We start from the raw sequence: 16,209 nt of genomic DNA on the forward strand, positions 1-16,209 counted from the left end.
ATATGAATAATGCTCATTTTGTGCCTCCATATATGAATAATGCCCATTTTGTGCCTCCATATATGAATAATGCTCATTTTGTGCCTCCATATATGAATAATGCTCATTTTGTGCCTCCATATATGAGTAATGCTCATTTTGTGCCTCCATATATGAGTAATGGCCATTTTGTGCCTCCATATATGAATAATGCTCATTTTGTGCCTCCATATATGATTAATGTCCATTTTGTGCCTCCGTATATGAGTAATGTCCATTTTGTGCCTCCGTATATGAGTAATGTCCATTTTGTGCCTCCGTATATGAGTAATGCCCATTTTGTGCCTCTGTATATGAGTAATGTCCATTTTGTGCCTCCGTATATGAGTAATGTCCATTTTGTGCCTCCGTATATGAGTCATGCCCATTTTGTGCCTCCGTATATGAGTCATGCCCATTTTGTGCCTCCATATATGAATAATGCCTATTTTGTGCCTCTTTATATGAATAATGCCCATTTTGTGCCTCTTTATATGAGTAATGCTCATTTTGTGCCTCCATATATGAATAATGCCCATTTTGTGCCTCCATATATGAATAATGCCCATTTTGTGCCTCCATATATGAATAATGCCCATTTTGTGCCTCTTTATATGAGTAATGCCCATTTTGTGCCTCCATATATGATTAATGCCCCATATATGAATCATGCCCCTCTTGTGTATCCAGAGTAAGTGGTGGAGCCGATGGCACCTGGTTCAGCTGTATATACATCCTGAGGACCCGGGCACAGCTGAGCAGGGTGGCTGCTGGAGACCCCGGTGGGACCCTCCTAACCCCCTCTGATCATTATGCCACTGGCCACCAATATTGAATTAGTGGGGGAGGGGAGGTCGGTGTGAATGGTGAGCGCGGTGTCTCCCTTTATGGTTGTCTCTGCACATCCCCATACTTTCTGTGATGGCTGCCCTGGTCTGGCGGTTCGGTCACATGTAAGTGAATAGGTCACCGCTCCAGCACCGGGGCATACGTTTTCACATGCAATGATTATAGGTAAATTCCATTAAAATCTTTAGGACAATTGCGCGCTGATCCGTGCGGTGTGCAGCAGCCGCAGCAGCCGCGATCAGACGGCAGAAGGCGATTCCACCGGTAATGTAATTAGGAAGGAGCCGGTCCGGTATAATGTACCGCGGAGGCCATTAGTCTGCGCTGTCAGCCGGTCCCTGCGGCTCTGCCGCTCTCACTCGGTGCCCGCACGCTGGATGCCCACGGGGCTTTATGTTAATGATAAAACCCTAGACAATGTCAGGGGTGACGAGGATGGAGCAGCGCTGTACCGAGGGGAACGTCTGGAGGATTCGGAGGCAATAATGAGATGTTCCTGGCTGAAGACTTCGAGGACGGACTCATTAGGAGGAAAAAGCGGAAGAAAGAAAACTGCAAAGTAAAGTTTGGGGTAAGGTTTTGTATAAAGTAAACTTTCAAGGCGTTATCCAATCACGAGAAAATACAGATCAATTACCGAAAAATGTGACAAAATCTCCAGCCCTCACAGGCAGGACCCCGGTGTTACACAGTGGGGTCCTCAATGCTCACATATGGCACCAGCACACGCACACAGGTGACATTTACACGGGCCGAGTCCACACTAGTAATGAGTGCAATCAACAATATTCTGCCCTTCGCTGCTTGTTTCCGGCCTCTTTACACAGGCTGAGGATGGCACAGAACCAATAGATCTGTCCCCATATAGCATCATGTTCTCAGCAGCGCGTCTGCAGCTTGTGCCGCCAAGAACAAGGATATTTGGGGATATAACAAACCAGTCACCCGATGATGTGCAGCCTTGTGCTCGTGCATGGGCAATTGCCGAAATGTTTACACCTATCATCTGCACTGCCAAATGTTTACACCTATCATCTGCACTGCCAAATGTTTACACCTATCATCTGCACTGCCAAGAAATGTTTACACCTATCATCTGCACTGCCAAATGTTTACACCTATCATCTGCACTGCCAAATGTTTACACCTATCATCAGCACTGCCAAGAAATGTTTACACCTATCATCTGCACTGCCAAGAAATGTTTACACCTATCATCTGCACTGCCAAATGTTTACACCTATCATCTGCACTGCCAAATGTTTACACCTATCATCTGCACTGCCAAGAAATGTTTACACCTATCATCTGCACTGCCAAATGTTTACACCTATCATCTGCACTGCCAAATGTTTACACCTATCATCTGCACTGCCAAATGTTGATACTACATACACACAACACATATTACACCATATTATGATACCTAGCATAGATAATGCAGACGGCTACAGGCTGCAGCCCCCAGCTGTGCGCTTATCTTGGCTGGGTATCAAAACAAGAGGGACTGCATGCGGCTTTTTAAAATTATTTAATTAATTAAAAAAAACTATGTGCAGTTCCCCCAATTTTGATACCCAACCATGATAAAGCCGACAGCTATGAGCTGGTATTCTGACACTGGGAAGGTCCATGGTTATTTGGGCCCACCAGCCTAAAAATAGCAGCTTGCAGCCCCCCAGGATTGTCTCATCCATTAGATGCCACAAATCCCAGAACTTTTAACCGGCTCATCTTGTTTGAGTGCAATGAATATCAGGGTAACAAGAGGTTAAATCTCGTACAGACATTTTTTGCACCAAATTTGCACTTCCTGGCAGAAAACCGCACCAAAACGGCGTCAAAACCGGTTTGGTGTGTTTTTGGGCCAAGAGACTGCAATCAATCAGAGATGCCAGGACTGCCGGTGGGTAGTGAAAGCAGTGCATATTTATGAAGGATAATGAGCCACCCTGGAAACAGTTACAGCCCCGCGGGAGACCAGTAAGTATAACACGCTTACTTCTGAAAATGGTGCTCAACAGAGCACACAGTGACGCCGTCTGCACCATTATAGTCAATGGCCCAGTCAACGCATACATCCAAAACCCGTTTTGTGGAGCATCAGACGGAAGCCCTAACGAGACCAGTGACCGGAGACTGGCGCACGGTGTGAAAGGCCCTAACTCTCTATTATATAAGCCACACGTGGACCGCTCAGGACACATCTGGCCGGAGATTTACAGCTGCACAAAATCTAACTGGAACCAGCAGATATGGGATTTACAGACGCTGCTTCCCGAGCCGCATCCGTCCCCGCAGCCGCATCTTGTATTTACTCAACTTCAAGATTCACCTATGACAAAGTAAGAAAGCCCCACTGCTGCCTGCACATCACAAACTAACCCAACAAAAGGAGAAAGCCCCACTGCTGCCTGCACATCACAAACTAACCCAACAAAAGGGAGAAAGCCCCACTGCTGCCTGCACATCACAAACTAACCCAACAAAAGGGAGAAAGCCCCACTGCTGCCTGCACATCACAAACTAACCCAACAAAAGGGGGAAAGCCCCACTGCTGCCTGCACATCACAAACTAACCCAACAAAAGGAGAAAGCCCCACTGCTGCCTGCACATCACAAACTAATCCAACAAAAGGGGGAAAGCCCCACTGCTGCCTGCACATCACAAACTAACCCAACAAAAGGAGAAAGCCCCACTGCTGCCTGCACATCACAAACTAATCCAACAAAAGGGGGAAAGCCCCACTGCTGCCTGCACATCACAAACTAACCCAACAAAAGCAGAAAGCCCCACTGCTGCCTGCACATCACAAACTAACCCAACAAAAGGAGAAAGCCCCACTGCTGCCTGCACATCACAAACTAACCCAACAAAAGGGGGAAAGCCCCACTGCTGCCTGCACATCACAAACTAACCCAACAAAAGCAGAAAGCTCCACTGCTGCCTGCACATCACAAACTAACCCAACAAAAGCAGAAAGCCCCACTGCTGCCTGCACATCACAAACTAACCCAACAAAAGGAGAAAGCCCCACTGCTGCCTGCACATCACAAACTAACCCAACAAAAGGAGAAAGCCCCACTGCTGCCTGCACATCACAAACTAACCCAACAAAAGGGGGAAAGCCCCACTGCTGCCTGCACATCACAAACTAACCCAACAAAAGGAGAAAGCCCCACTGCTGCCTGCACATCACAAACTAACCCAACAAAAGGAGAAAGCCCCACTGCTGCCTGCACATCACAAACTAACCCAACAAAAGGGAGAAAGCCCCACTGCTGCCTGCACATCACAAACTAACCCAACAAAAGGGAGAAAGCCCCACTGCTGCCTGCACATCACAAACTAACCCAACAAAAGGAGAAAGCCCCACTGCTGCCTGCACATCACAAACTAACCCAACAAAAGGGGGAAAGCCCCACTGCTGCCTGCACATCACAAACTAACCCAACAAAAGGAGAAAGCCCCACTGCTGCCTGCACATCACAAACTAACCCAACAAAAGGAGAAAGCCCCACTGCTGCCTGCACATCACAAACTAACCCAACAAAAGGGAGAAAGCCCCACTGCTGCCTGCACATCACAAACTAACCCAACAAAAGGGGGAAAGCCCCACTGCTGCCTGCACATCACAAACTAACCCAACAAAAGGAGAAAGCCCCACTGCTGCCTGCACATCACAAACTAACCCAACAAAAGGAGAAAGCCCCACTGCTGCCTGCACATCACAAACTAACCCAACAAAAGGGAGAAAGCCCCACTGCTGCCCGTACATCACAAACTAACCCAACAAAAGGAGAAAGCCCCACTGCTGCCTGCACATCACAAACTAACCCAACAAAAGCAGAAAGCTCCACTGCTGCCTGCACATCACAAACTAACCCAACAAAAGCAGAAAGCCCCACTGCTGCCTGCACATCACAAACTAACCCAACAAAAGGAGAAAGCCCCACTGCTGCCTGCACATCACAAACTAACCCAACAAAAGGAGAAAGCCCCACTGCTGCCTGCACATCACAAACTAACCCAACAAAAGGGGGAAAGCCCCACTGCTGCCTGCACATCACAAACTAACCCAACAAAAGGAGAAAGCCCCACTGCTGCCTGCACATCACAAACTAACCCAACAAAAGGAGAAAGCCCCACTGCTGCCTGCACATCACAAACTAACCCAACAAAAGGGAGAAAGCCCCACTGCTGCCTGCACATCACAAACTAACCCAACAAAAGGGAGAAAGCCCCACTGCTGCCTGCACATCACAAACTAACCCAACAAAAGGAGAAAGCCCCACTGCTGCCTGCACATCACAAACTAACCCAACAAAAGGGGGAAAGCCCCACTGCTGCCTGCACATCACAAACTAACCCAACAAAAGGGAGAAAGCTCCACTGCTGCCTGCACATCACAAACTAACCCAACAAAAGGAGAAAGCCCCACTGCTGCCTGCACATCACAAACTAACCCAACAAAAGGAGAAAGCCCCACTGCTGCCTGCACATCACAAACTAACCCAACAAAAGGAGAAAGCCCCACTGCTGCCTGCACATCACAAACTAACCCAACAAAAGGGAGAAAGCCCCACTGCTGCCTGCACATCACAAACTAACCCAACAAAAGGGAGAAAGCCCCACTGCTGCCTGCACATCACAAACTAACCCAACAAAAGGGGGAAAGCCCCACTGCTGCCTGCACATCACAAACTAACCCAACAAAAGGAGAAAGCCCCACTGCTGCCTGCACATCACAAACTAACCCAACAAAAGGGGGAAAGCCCCACTGCTGCCTGCACATCACAAACTAACCCAACAAAAGGAGAAAGCCCCACTGCTGCCTGCACATCACAAACTAACCCAACAAAAGGAGAAAGCCCCACTGCTGCCTGCACATCACAAACTAACCCAACAAAAGGAGAAAGCCCCACTGCTGCCTGCACATCACAAACTAACCCAACAAAAGGAGAAAGCCCCACTGCTGCCTGCACATCACAAACTAACCCAACAAAAGGAGAAAGCCCCACTGCTGCCTGCACATCACAAACTAATCCAACAAAAGGGAGAAAGCCCCACTGCTGCCTGCACATCACAAACTAACCCAACAAAAGGAGAAAGCCCCACTGCTGCCTGCACATCACAAACTAACCCAACAAAAGGAGAAAGCCCCACTGCTGCCTGCACATCACAAACTAACCCAACAAAAGGAGAAAGCCCCACTGCTGCCTGCACATCACAAACTAATCCAACAAAAGGGAGAAAGCCCCACTGCTGCCTGCACATCACAAACTAACCCAACAAAAGGAGAAAGCCCCACTGCTGCCTGCACATCACAAACTAACCCAACAAAAGGAGAAAGCCCCACTGCTGCCTGCACATCACAAACTAATCCAACAAAAGGGAGAAAGCCCCACTGCTGCCTGCACATCACAAACTAATCCAACAAAAGGGAGAAAGCCCCACTGCTGCCTGCACATCACAAACTAACCCAACAAAAGGGAGAAAGCCCCACTGCTGCCTGCACATCACAAACTAATCCAACAAAAGGGAGAAAGCCCCACTGCTGCCTGCACATCACAAACTAACCCAACAAAAGGGAGAAAGCCCCACTGCTGCCTACACATCACAAACTAACCCAACAAAAGGGGGAAAGCCCCACTGCTGCCTGCACATCACAAACTAATCCAACAAAAGGAGAAAGCCCCACTGCTGCCTGCACATCACAAACTAACCCAACAAAAGGGAGAAAGCTCCACTGCTGCCTGCACATCACAAACTAACCCAACAAAAGGGGGAAAGCCCCACTGCTGCCTGCACATCACAAACTAACCCAACAAAAGGAGAAAGCCCCACTGCTGCCTGCACATCACAAACTAACCCAACAAAAGGGGGAAAGCCCCACTGCTGCCTGCACATCACAAACTAACCCAACAAAAGGAGAAAGCCCCACTGCTGCCTGCACATCACAAACTAACCCAACAAAAGGGGGAAAGCCCCACTGCTGCCTGCACATCACAAACTAACCCAACAAAAGGAGAAAGCCCCACTGCTGCCTGCACATCACAAACTAACCCAACAAAAGGAGAAAGCCCCACTGCTGCCTGCACATCACAAACTAACCCAACAAAAGGAGAAAGCCCCACTGCTGCCTGCACATCACAAACTAACCCAACAAAAGGGAGAAAGCCCCACTGCTGCCTGCACATCACAAACTAACCCAACAAAAGGGAGAAAGCCCCACTGCTGCCTGCACATCACAAACTAATCCAACAAAAGGGGGAAAGCCCCACTGCTGCCTGCACATCACAAACTAACCCAACAAAAGCAGAAAGCCCCACTGCTGCCTGCACATCACAAACTAACCCAACAAAAGGAGAAAGCCCCACTGCTGCCTGCACATCACAAACTAACCCAACAAAAGGGGGAAAGCCCCACTGCTGCCTGCACATCACAAACTAACCCAACAAAAGCAGAAAGCTCCACTGCTGCCTGCACATCACAAACTAACCCAACAAAAGCAGAAAGCCCCACTGCTGCCTGCACATCACAAACTAACCCAACAAAAGGAGAAAGCCCCACTGCTGCCTGCACATCACAAACTAACCCAACAAAAGGAGAAAGCCCCACTGCTGCCTGCACATCACAAACTAACCCAACAAAAGGGGGAAAGCCCCACTGCTGCCTGCACATCACAAACTAACCCAACAAAAGGAGAAAGCCCCACTGCTGCCTGCACATCACAAACTAACCCAACAAAAGGAGAAAGCCCCACTGCTGCCTGCACATCACAAACTAACCCAACAAAAGGGAGAAAGCCCCACTGCTGCCTGCACATCACAAACTAACCCAACAAAAGGGAGAAAGCCCCACTGCTGCCTGCACATCACAAACTAACCCAACAAAAGGAGAAAGCCCCACTGCTGCCTGCACATCACAAACTAACCCAACAAAAGGGGGAAAGCCCCACTGCTGCCTGCACATCACAAACTAACCCAACAAAAGGAGAAAGCCCCACTGCTGCCTGCACATCACAAACTAACCCAACAAAAGGAGAAAGCCCCACTGCTGCCTGCACATCACAAACTAACCCAACAAAAGGGAGAAAGCCCCACTGCTGCCTGCACATCACAAACTAACCCAACAAAAGGGGGAAAGCCCCACTGCTGCCTGCACATCACAAACTAACCCAACAAAAGGAGAAAGCCCCACTGCTGCCTGCACATCACAAACTAACCCAACAAAAGGAGAAAGCCCCACTGCTGCCTGCACATCACAAACTAACCCAACAAAAGGGAGAAAGCCCCACTGCTGCCCGTACATCACAAACTAACCCAACAAAAGGAGAAAGCCCCACTGCTGCCTGCACATCACAAACTAACCCAACAAAAGCAGAAAGCTCCACTGCTGCCTGCACATCACAAACTAACCCAACAAAAGCAGAAAGCCCCACTGCTGCCTGCACATCACAAACTAACCCAACAAAAGGAGAAAGCCCCACTGCTGCCTGCACATCACAAACTAACCCAACAAAAGGAGAAAGCCCCACTGCTGCCTGCACATCACAAACTAACCCAACAAAAGGGGGAAAGCCCCACTGCTGCCTGCACATCACAAACTAACCCAACAAAAGGAGAAAGCCCCACTGCTGCCTGCACATCACAAACTAACCCAACAAAAGGAGAAAGCCCCACTGCTGCCTGCACATCACAAACTAACCCAACAAAAGGGAGAAAGCCCCACTGCTGCCTGCACATCACAAACTAACCCAACAAAAGGGAGAAAGCCCCACTGCTGCCTGCACATCACAAACTAACCCAACAAAAGGAGAAAGCCCCACTGCTGCCTGCACATCACAAACTAACCCAACAAAAGGGGGAAAGCCCCACTGCTGCCTGCACATCACAAACTAACCCAACAAAAGGGAGAAAGCTCCACTGCTGCCTGCACATCACAAACTAACCCAACAAAAGGAGAAAGCCCCACTGCTGCCTGCACATCACAAACTAACCCAACAAAAGGAGAAAGCCCCACTGCTGCCTGCACATCACAAACTAACCCAACAAAAGGAGAAAGCCCCACTGCTGCCTGCACATCACAAACTAACCCAACAAAAGGGAGAAAGCCCCACTGCTGCCTGCACATCACAAACTAACCCAACAAAAGGGAGAAAGCCCCACTGCTGCCTGCACATCACAAACTAACCCAACAAAAGGGGGAAAGCCCCACTGCTGCCTGCACATCACAAACTAACCCAACAAAAGGAGAAAGCCCCACTGCTGCCTGCACATCACAAACTAACCCAACAAAAGGGGGAAAGCCCCACTGCTGCCTGCACATCACAAACTAACCCAACAAAAGGAGAAAGCCCCACTGCTGCCTGCACATCACAAACTAACCCAACAAAAGGAGAAAGCCCCACTGCTGCCTGCACATCACAAACTAACCCAACAAAAGGAGAAAGCCCCACTGCTGCCTGCACATCACAAACTAACCCAACAAAAGGAGAAAGCCCCACTGCTGCCTGCACATCACAAACTAACCCAACAAAAGGAGAAAGCCCCACTGCTGCCTGCACATCACAAACTAATCCAACAAAAGGGAGAAAGCCCCACTGCTGCCTGCACATCACAAACTAACCCAACAAAAGGAGAAAGCCCCACTGCTGCCTGCACATCACAAACTAACCCAACAAAAGGAGAAAGCCCCACTGCTGCCTGCACATCACAAACTAACCCAACAAAAGGAGAAAGCCCCACTGCTGCCTGCACATCACAAACTAATCCAACAAAAGGGAGAAAGCCCCACTGCTGCCTGCACATCACAAACTAACCCAACAAAAGGAGAAAGCCCCACTGCTGCCTGCACATCACAAACTAACCCAACAAAAGGAGAAAGCCCCACTGCTGCCTGCACATCACAAACTAATCCAACAAAAGGGAGAAAGCCCCACTGCTGCCTGCACATCACAAACTAATCCAACAAAAGGGAGAAAGCCCCACTGCTGCCTGCACATCACAAACTAATCCAACAAAAGGGAGAAAGCCCCACTGCTGCCTGCACATCACAAACTAACCCAACAAAAGGGAGAAAGCCCCACTGCTGCCTGCACATCACAAACTAATCCAACAAAAGGGAGAAAGCCCCACTGCTGCCTGCACATCACAAACTAATCCAACAAAAGGGAGAAAGCCCCACTGCTGCCTGCACATCACAAACTAATCCAACAAAAGGGAGAAAGCTCCACTGCTGCCTGCACATCACAAACTAACCCAACAAAAGGGGGAAAGCCCCACTGCTGCCTGCACATCACAAACTAACCCAACAAAAGGAGAAAGCCCCACTGCTGCCTGCACATCACAAACTAACCCAACAAAAGGGGGAAAGCCCCACTGCTGCCTGCACATCACAAACTAACCCAACAAAAGGAGAAAGCCCCACTGCTGCCTGCACATCACAAACTAACCCAACAAAAGGGGGAAAGCCCCACTGCTGCCTGCACATCACAAACTAACCCAACAAAAGGAGAAAGCCCCACTGCTGCCTGCACATCACAAACTAACCCAACAAAAGGAGAAAGCCCCACTGCTGCCTGCACATCACAAACTAACCCAACAAAAGGAGAAAGCCCCACTGCTGCCTGCACATCACAAACTAACCCAACAAAAGGGAGAAAGCCCCACTGCTGCCTGCACATCACAAACTAACCCAACAAAAGGGAGAAAGCCCCACTGCTGCCTGCACATCACAAACTAATCCAACAAAAGGGGGAAAGCCCCACTGCTGCCTGCACATCACAAACTAACCCAACAAAAGCAGAAAGCCCCACTGCTGCCTGCACATCACAAACTAACCCAACAAAAGGAGAAAGCCCCACTGCTGCCTGCACATCACAAACTAACCCAACAAAAGGGGGAAAGCCCCACTGCTGCCTGCACATCACAAACTAACCCAACAAAAGCAGAAAGCTCCACTGCTGCCTGCACATCACAAACTAACCCAACAAAAGCAGAAAGCCCCACTGCTGCCTGCACATCACAAACTAACCCAACAAAAGGAGAAAGCCCCACTGCTGCCTGCACATCACAAACTAACCCAACAAAAGGAGAAAGCCCCACTGCTGCCTGCACATCACAAACTAACCCAACAAAAGGGGGAAAGCCCCACTGCTGCCTGCACATCACAAACTAACCCAACAAAAGGAGAAAGCCCCACTGCTGCCTGCACATCACAAACTAACCCAACAAAAGGAGAAAGCCCCACTGCTGCCTGCACATCACAAACTAACCCAACAAAAGGGAGAAAGCCCCACTGCTGCCTGCACATCACAAACTAACCCAACAAAAGGGAGAAAGCCCCACTGCTGCCTGCACATCACAAACTAACCCAACAAAAGGAGAAAGCCCCACTGCTGCCTGCACATCACAAACTAACCCAACAAAAGGGGGAAAGCCCCACTGCTGCCTGCACATCACAAACTAACCCAACAAAAGGAGAAAGCCCCACTGCTGCCTGCACATCACAAACTAACCCAACAAAAGGAGAAAGCCCCACTGCTGCCTGCACATCACAAACTAACCCAACAAAAGGGAGAAAGCCCCACTGCTGCCTGCACATCACAAACTAACCCAACAAAAGGGGGAAAGCCCCACTGCTGCCTGCACATCACAAACTAACCCAACAAAAGGAGAAAGCCCCACTGCTGCCTGCACATCACAAACTAACCCAACAAAAGGAGAAAGCCCCACTGCTGCCTGCACATCACAAACTAACCCAACAAAAGGGAGAAAGCCCCACTGCTGCCCGTACATCACAAACTAACCCAACAAAAGGAGAAAGCCCCACTGCTGCCTGCACATCACAAACTAACCCAACAAAAGCAGAAAGCTCCACTGCTGCCTGCACATCACAAACTAACCCAACAAAAGCAGAAAGCCCCACTGCTGCCTGCACATCACAAACTAACCCAACAAAAGGAGAAAGCCCCACTGCTGCCTGCACATCACAAACTAACCCAACAAAAGGAGAAAGCCCCACTGCTGCCTGCACATCACAAACTAACCCAACAAAAGGGGGAAAGCCCCACTGCTGCCTGCACATCACAAACTAACCCAACAAAAGGAGAAAGCCCCACTGCTGCCTGCACATCACAAACTAACCCAACAAAAGGAGAAAGCCCCACTGCTGCCTGCACATCACAAACTAACCCAACAAAAGGGAGAAAGCCCCACTGCTGCCTGCACATCACAAACTAACCCAACAAAAGGGAGAAAGCCCCACTGCTGCCTGCACATCACAAACTAACCCAACAAAAGGAGAAAGCCCCACTGCTGCCTGCACATCACAAACTAACCCAACAAAAGGGGGAAAGCCCCACTGCTGCCTGCACATCACAAACTAACCCAACAAAAGGGAGAAAGCTCCACTGCTGCCTGCACATCACAAACTAACCCAACAAAAGGAGAAAGCCCCACTGCTGCCTGCACATCACAAACTAACCCAACAAAAGGAGAAAGCCCCACTGCTGCCTGCACATCACAAACTAACCCAACAAAAGGAGAAAGCCCCACTGCTGCCTGCACATCACAAACTAACCCAACAAAAGGGAGAAAGCCCCACTGCTGCCTGCACATCACAAACTAACCCAACAAAAGGGAGAAAGCCCCACTGCTGCCTGCACATCACAAACTAACCCAACAAAAGGGGGAAAGCCCCACTGCTGCCTGCACATCACAAACTAACCCAACAAAAGGAGAAAGCCCCACTGCTGCCTGCACATCACAAACTAACCCAACAAAAGGGGGAAAGCCCCACTGCTGCCTGCACATCACAAACTAACCCAACAAAAGGAGAAAGCCCCACTGCTGCCTGCACATCACAAACTAACCCAACAAAAGGAGAAAGCCCCACTGCTGCCTGCACATCACAAACTAACCCAACAAAAGGAGAAAGCCCCACTGCTGCCTGCACATCACAAACTAACCCAACAAAAGGAGAAAGCCCCACTGCTGCCTGCACATCACAAACTAACCCAACAAAAGGAGAAAGCCCCACTGCTGCCTGCACATCACAAACTAATCCAACAAAAGGGAGAAAGCCCCACTGCTGCCTGCACATCACAAACTAACCCAACAAAAGGAGAAAGCCCCACTGCTGCCTGCACATCACAAACTAACCCAACAAAAGGAGAAAGCCCCACTGCTGCCTGCACATCACAAACTAACCCAACAAAAGGAGAAAGCCCCACTGCTGCCTGCACATCACAAACTAATCCAACAAAAGGGAGAAAGCCCCACTGCTGCCTGCACATCACAAACTAACCCAACAAAAGGAGAAAGCCCCACTGCTGCCTGCACATCACAAACTAACCCAACAAAAGGAGAAAGCCCCACTGCTGCCTGCACATCACAAACTAATCCAACAAAAGGGAGAAAGCCCCACTGCTGCCTGCACATCACAAACTAATCCAACAAAAGGGAGAAAGCCCCACTGCTGCCTGCACATCACAAACTAATCCAACAAAAGGGAGAAAGCCCCACTGCTGCCTGCACATCACAAACTAACCCAACAAAAGGGAGAAAGCCCCACTGCTGCCTGCACATCACAAACTAATCCAACAAAAGGGAGAAAGCCCCACTGCTGCCTGCACATCACAAACTAATCCAACAAAAGGGAGAAAGCCCCACTGCTGCCTGCACATCACAAACTAATCCAACAAAAGGGAGAAAGCCCCACTGCTGCCTGCACATCACAAACTAACCCAACAAAAGGGAGAAAGCCCCACTGCTGCCTGCACATCACAAACTAATCCAACAAAAGGGAGAAAGCCCCACTGCTGCCTGCACATCACAAACTAACCCAACAAAAGGGAGAAAGCCCCACTGCTGCCTGCACATCACAAACTAACCCAACAAAAGGGGGAAAGCCCCACTGCTGCCTGCACATCACAAACTAATCCAACAAAAGGAGAAAGCCCCACTGCTGCCTGCACATCACAAACTAACCCAACAAAAGGGAGAAAGCTCCACTGCTGCCTGCACATCACAAACTAACCCAACAAAAGGGGGAAAGCCCCACTGCTGCCTGCACATCACAAACTAACCCAACAAAAGGAGAAAGCCCCACTGCTGCCTGCACATCACAAACTAACCCAACAAAAGGGGGAAAGCCCCACTGCTGCCTGCACATCACAAACTAACCCAACAAAAGGAGAAAGCCCCACTGCTGCCTGCACATCACAAACTAACCCAACAAAAGGGGGAAAGCCCCACTGCTGCCTGCACATCACAAACTAACCCAACAAAAGGAGAAAGCCCCACTGCTGCCTGCACATCACAAACTAACCCAACAAAAGGAGAAAGCCCCACTGCTGCCTGCACATCACAAACTAACCCAACAAAAGGGGGAAAGCCCCACTGCTGCCTGCACATCACAAACTAACCCAACAAAAGAGAGAAAGCCCCACTGCTGCCTGCACATCACAAACTAACCCAACAAAAGGAGAAAGCCCCACTGCTGCCTGCACATCACAAACTAACCCAACAAAAGGAGAAAGCCCCACTGCTGCCTGCACATCACAAACTAACCCAACAAAAGGGAGAAAGCCCCACTGCTGCCTGCACATCACAAACTAACCCAACAAAAGGAGAAAGCCCCACTGCTGCCTGCACATCACAAACTAACCCAACAAAAGGAGAAAGCCCCACTGCTGCCTGCACATCACAAACTAACCCAACAAAAGGAGAAAGCCCCACTGCTGCCTGCACATCACAAACTAACCCAACAAAAGGGAGAAAGCCCCACTGCTGCCTGCACATCACAAACTAACCCAACAAAAGGGAGAAAGCCCCACTGCTGCCTGCACATCACAAACTAACCCAACAAAAGGGGGAAAGCCCCACTGCTGCCTGCACATCACAAACTAACCCAACAAAAGGAGAAAGCCCCACTGCTGCCTGCACATCACAAACTAACCCAACAAAAGGGGGAAAGCCCCACTGCTGCCTGCACATCACAAACTAACCCAACAAAAGAGAGAAAGCCCCACTGCTGCCTGCACATCACAAACTAACCCAACAAAAGGGAGAAAGCCCCACTGCTGCCTGCACATCACAAACTAACCCAACAAAAGGAGAAATCCCCAATGCTGCCTGCACATCACAAACTAACCCAACAAAAGCAGAAAGCCACACTGCTGCCTGCACATCACAAACTAACCCAACAAAAGGGAGAAAGCCACACTGCTGCCTGCACATCACAAACTAACCCAACAAAAGGGAGAAAGCCACACTGCTGCCTGCACATCACAAACTAACCCAACAAAAGGGAGAAAGCCACACTGCTGCCTGCACATCACAAACTAACCCAACAAAAGCAGAAAGCTCCACTGCTGCCTGCACATCACAAACTAACCCAACAAAAGCAGAAAGCTCCACTGCTGCCTGCACATCACAAACTAACCCAACAAAAGCAGAAAGCCCCACTGCTGCCTGCACATCACAAACTAACCCAACAAAAGCAGAAAGCCCCACTGCTGCCTGCACATCACAAACTAACCCAACAAAAGCAGAACGCCCCACTGCTGCCTGCACATCACAAACTAACCCAACAAAAGCAGAACGCCCCACTGCTGCCTGCACATCACAAACTAACCCAACAAAAGGAGAAAGCCCCACTGCTGCCTGCACATCACAAACTAACCCAACAAAAGGGGGAAAGCCCCACTGCTGCCTGCACATCACAAACTAACCCAACAAAAGGGGGAAAGCCCCACTGCTGCCTGCACATCACAAACTAACCCAACAAAAGGAGAAAGCCCCACTGCTGCCTGCACATCACAAACTAACCCAACAAAAGGAGAAAGCCCCACTGCTGCCTGCACATCACAAACTAACACAACAAAAGGAGAAAGCCCCACTGCTGCCTGCACATCACAAACTAACCCAACAAAAGGAGAAAGCCCCACTGCTGCCTGCACATCACAAACTAATCCAACAAAAGGAGAAAGCCCCACTGCTGCCTGCACATCACAAACTAACACAACAAAAGGAGAAAGCCCCACTGCTGCCTGCACATCACAAACTAACCCAACAAAAGGAGAAAGCCCCACTGCTGCCTGCACATCACAAACTAACCCAACAAAAGGGAGAAAGCCCCACTGCTGCCTGCACATCACAAACTAACCCAACAAAAGGGAGAAAACCCCACTGCTGCCTGCACATCACAAACTAACCCAACAAAAGCAGAAAGCTCCACTGCTGCCTGCACATCACAAACTAACCCAACAAAAGCAGAAAGCCCCACTGCTGCCTGCACATCACAAACTAACCCAACAAAAGCAGAAAGCTCCA

The sequence above is a fragment of the Anomaloglossus baeobatrachus genome, chromosome 8, assembly GCF_048569485.1.
Source record: "Anomaloglossus baeobatrachus isolate aAnoBae1 chromosome 8, aAnoBae1.hap1, whole genome shotgun sequence".
In the NCBI taxonomy this organism is placed as follows: domain Eukaryota; kingdom Metazoa; phylum Chordata; class Amphibia; order Anura; family Aromobatidae; genus Anomaloglossus; species Anomaloglossus baeobatrachus.